Raw genomic sequence first — 4,607 nt, forward strand, 5'->3', positions numbered from 1 at the left:
TCAGTTGCACTGGCCGTGCTGCTCGCGTGCCAGATTGTGCCATGTGTGGCCCCATTATTCCGATTATGCTGATCAGTGTCATGCGCCTTTCAAAGCAGTTGAGCCCTTCGCAGACCACCGCCGCGCGAGCGTGAGCGCGTGTGCGCGCGTGTGCGCGGATCGCGGCCGGCTTGGAGTCACGCCCCGCGCGACCAGCACGGCGAGGCGTTCGCTGAAGGCCCCCCCCTCCCCCCTTCCATCGTATCACAGCCGAGGTCTGTTCTACATTGTAAACGTCATACATGACGGTTCGCCCGTGCGGCGCGCCGATAGCGCAGGCTGGCAGCTCAAGCGCTCACTCTGCTGAGCAGTTGCATCGGCGCAAAAAGCAGGCAACCTCACCCTTCTTTTCTCTTTTGCGCTTGCAGAAAATTATATTTAAATTCAGGGTTGGCGTGGTCGCGGTGGTGGCCGGGGCCGGTAGCGCGGCGACTGCATAGTGATGGTAATCTCAAACAAGCCGTTTGAGCGGTGAGGTCCGGCAGGACCTCAGCTCCCGCCCGCCCCCCTCTGTAACGCCCTCGCAGCCCCACGCCCGCACCCCCGCCGCGCCTCCGCGCGCCCCCGCGCACTGGGTCGTGACGTCGCCCAGCAGCGCCCCGCCGCCACACGGTTTCTTTTCGACTCTCATCTGCTGGTGCCCACCATCCGGCCGCTGCCGTGGTCGTTGCCAAGACCAGACGCGCTGTTGGTTGCTGGTCCTGGCCCGGCCAGTCCGGGTGTGGTGTGTGCCAGATACTTTTCACTGGCGCTGTGTCCTGGGCGCCTAGTTATAGTTGTCATCATAAAAAACAGTGCCAAAAAAATACGTGTAATAAATTATATGTCCTTTCTTCTTCAGGTTGGCGGCGTGTGGCGGTACGTCGGAAGCAGCCATGGCGAGCGCCCTGTCGGTAGGCAACCCATCTCGCAGGACGGGCGCGGTGGCCGCTGAGGACCGGCGGCGACAGCGAGCCGGGTGGGCAGGCAACCCATCCTGCTTCACCTCCAGGCGAGGACCCCGCTGTGTGGTGAGTGTGCAGTCTGCGACTGCTTTCATCTTTCATGTAGGTTTACATTATATCGACGCCTGTTTGTTTGAACTTGGAATGGACTTTTTAGGAGCTTAATTTAAATCGCCTAAAACTAGTGTCTGTAGCGCTTTCAGCGCCCAGACGTCGGAAAATACAACGATCGAGTTCGAGATGCCACTCCTCCCCGCACCCCACCCGCGCTCTGCATTCTCCTTTGTCGCCCTCGCCGTTCTCTTTTCGCACTTCCAACCACCCTCCTCTGCTTTTGCCATCATCACCGCCCAGCTGCCAAAGCCCCACCACACCACCCCGCCACGCCACGTCCAGCCACACTCGGAGCCATAGCAGCCTGCTGCTCGGTGCCGCCGCCGCGCTCGCGATGGACGTTGGCGGTCGTAAATTTGCCAAAACTTTGAGGCAATGCGCCGGACGTGCCGGACAGAACGGGCACGACCACACGCCCCCGTGCGGGTGCGTGCGTGTGCGTGCGTGTGCGTGGGTTTGTGTTCGTGTGCGTGTGTGTGTATGTTTGTGTGTGCGGGCGAGAGAGGGGTGTCGCCTCCCGCACCACCACGACTCCTGCTTGAGATGTCCACCGAATTCACTCTGCGGCCTTATCGGAAGTTATCACGCGCGGCGCCCCCCCCCCCCCCCCCTCCCGGCTCCGCTCCGCCTCGGGCTGCTGTTATTGTATCCGGGGAATTACCAATTATCTCCGAGTTATGGCGAGCGCTTGCAGCTAGCGCCGAGGATAGAGATGGAGAGAGGGAGGGGTGGCGAGGGCGGAAGAGAGAGAGAGAGAGAGACAGAGAGAGAGGCGCGCGGGCCCTTTATTGCTGAGGTCCGGTCCGCGGAACTGTCACCGCGCGCCGCGGGCCACGCCGGGTCGTTATTTGTTTCTCCCTGAGAGTATATCACTGGGCGGGAATCGAGAGGAAAACTACAATTCTCTCTTTTTTCCAGTGAGAGGCCCATAGCGAACGGGGCAAGCGACCGGAGCGCCCCGTATAAAGAGATAAATCAGTTGTCGAATTGTTACTCTTGAGGTCCACGAATGCTACATCGATACAATCATCTTATATATTTTAGCTTTTCGAATCAAAAATTCTTCTTGACAAAACATCATTTTTGTTGTTTCTAAAACAACTTACAAAACAAATTATTGTGCGTTAAAAGTACAACTGTGAATTACAGATTGTGGATTTTTTTACTGCGTTGTCTTTGTCGAGCACCTTGTAGAGATTTAGGGGGCTCGAGGCCGGTGGCGTCTTCTCGACGGCGTGCAGCTCGATGCAGAGGGCTGATGGTCGCGCTGCTCGCGCCCCGCCACCGCGGCCCGGAAGCCCCGGAAGCTACCGGAAGCAGCACGCCGTCGGCCGGGCACACCCCGGAACCTGATGCGGACGTCGGACGTCTGGGCGCCTCTCATGTCGGAACGAAAATAAAACTGTTGCTGGAATAATTAATTGCCGAGTAAAGCACGGGGGCCCTTCGCTTCGTCTAGAAATGTCTGTCCGTCCCGTCTGCAGCAGGGGTGGGTGTTACTACTTTTTGTGGAGAAGAGAGAAAGAGAGAGGGAGGGAGTTTAACGGAGAGGGGAAAGGGAACGGAAAGGAGAGAGAGCCAGGCGCCAGTGGCCAACCGCGGGGGTGTGGTGGTGGGGCGTAGCGTGCGGTCGGTCCCCGTGAAATATGGCCGACCATCTATCTGGATGTATAAAAAGCGAGGGCGTGCGCGGAGGGCGTCGTGGAGTTCGTGCGGGGCGGGGCGGGGCGGCTTGATCGCGCTGACCGCGCCGTAAATCCTGCACCACGGCGGTGATAGGCCGCCCGCTCCTCGCGGAGTAGGATGGGTTGCCTACCCGGGGCATCGCAGGCGCCGGCCGCGTAAGGAGCCAGGTGCAAGGCAGGTGCGGCGTGGGGGTGCCCGGCCTAACGACACCTAACCTCTACACCGGCCTGCCGGCGGGTGCAAGCCAGGTTTGGCCTAACTTAACCTGACGACCTAACCTCGACCGGCCTTAGGCAGCTGACAAGCAGATGTGGCCTAACCTAATCTAGCGATCTAACCTCGACTGGCCTGCAGGCAGGTGCAAGACAGGTGCAAGACAGGTGTGAGGCCTGGCCTAACACGACCTTAACTCTACACCGGCCTGCTGGCAGGTTCAAGGGAGGTGTGGCACCCGGCCTAACGACCTAACGTCTACACCGGCCTGCAGGCAGGTGCAAATGCAGGTGTGGTGCCCGGTCTGGCCTGACGACCCGGCCTGCGGGCAGGTGTAAGGTAGCTGTGAATGCAGGTGTGGCGCCCGACCTAACGACTCGACCCCGGCTTACTTTGCCGCCGCCTCGCCACACCGCGGCCTGCGACCTGCCGCCTAATGCCTTTCTAAGAGGCCGTGCAAATGAACAGCGCGGCACGGACCGGCGTGGCGTTGTCTGATGTCTCAAGCTAAGCGCTCGCGGTGTTGGTTTAGGGGCTGGCCGCGGCTGCTGCTGCTCGGGCTCGGCACGCAATCTGAGTCACTCGACTCAATGCTCGCTTTAGAAGAAGTCGGAACAGCGTCGCGCAGTGCCGTGCCGCTCTGCTGGGGAGGTGTCCGAGCCGAGCGTGGCCGTAACTGGGGTCGCGGGGACCGCCACTTACGTGGGTTCTGTCCAAATACACCCTCACTACTCAACATTATGAGAGAGAAAAACGCTTTCATCTCATGTTGCTGCTCGCTCGGCCCTGTTGCCGTGCGTCTTGTTTTTCTTTTCCCTGTCGTCTCTTTTATGGAGTCTTAAAATCGTAACCCCGGGCGGGTCGTGCGAGCTGCTGAGGACACCTCGTCCCTTTATTGCTGGACCCTGCAGGTATGCAAGCCTCTCGCCTAATTTTGCGACAGTGCGAGCGAGAACGGTAGAAAGCAGTCTCTCTCTCTCTCTCGTCTCCATCTCTCATATGCCTGCGAAACAAACATACCCGCGTCGCACATGCCGGAGGCAAGACGTGAAATGAAGACATATCTTTTCTCGTAAAACACAGCCGAGCCAACCCCGTCGCAGCACGGCGGGTGCGGTCTCGTCGCGGCGCGGGCCTCGCGCGGCGCTCTGTGCGGTTATGTACAATACGTGTTCTGCTGCGCGCTCAAATTTTAGTCGCAAAAGAACACATTGTCGTGAAATAATAATATAACCCCCCCCCAAAAAAAAACAAAAAAAAACGGAAGGAACTTTTGTCCTTTGTGGCACAGTGGCATGAAAGAAAACAACAACATACCAAAATTTTGCTCGACGGGTCGTAGCAAAATTGTTTGCGTTTTAATGCCCTTGCAACGATATAGGCTTCAAGTCAGAATGTCCATCACCCGCCCTAGAAAAGGTGTTTGTTGACGCTTCCTCCCGTATTATGTGTTTCCCTTCCAAGTGCCCCGGTGCGTATGACACGATCATCTGATAGCCTATTTGTTTTAAAGACGCCCGCTAGATTCGCCACGCTTTGAGCCCCTTTGTCGTGCCCCGCCGCACTGAATCATTTCTCCGCGCTGAGATTGCAACGTGTCCGCCCCCTCCC

The 4,607-nt window shown here is 58.4% G+C and overlaps 1 protein-coding gene across 1 annotated transcript in view; it reads left to right on the forward strand.

Annotated features, from left to right (window-relative positions):
- Window positions 1-4,607, forward strand: part of LOC113211004 (transcription factor hamlet-like) — a 156,623-nt gene that overhangs the window by 967 nt on the left and 151,049 nt on the right. Inside the window, exon 2 of the mRNA XM_052265777.1 lies at window positions 881-1,049. The gene's annotated coding sequence lies outside the window, so the exon portion shown is untranslated. The remainder of the gene's footprint in view (window positions 1-880; window positions 1,050-4,607) is intronic.

Source organism: Frankliniella occidentalis, unplaced genomic scaffold, assembly GCF_000697945.3.
Source record: "Frankliniella occidentalis isolate FOCC.00 unplaced genomic scaffold, Focc_3.1 Scaffold30, whole genome shotgun sequence".
NCBI classification, from domain to species: domain Eukaryota; kingdom Metazoa; phylum Arthropoda; class Insecta; order Thysanoptera; family Thripidae; genus Frankliniella; species Frankliniella occidentalis.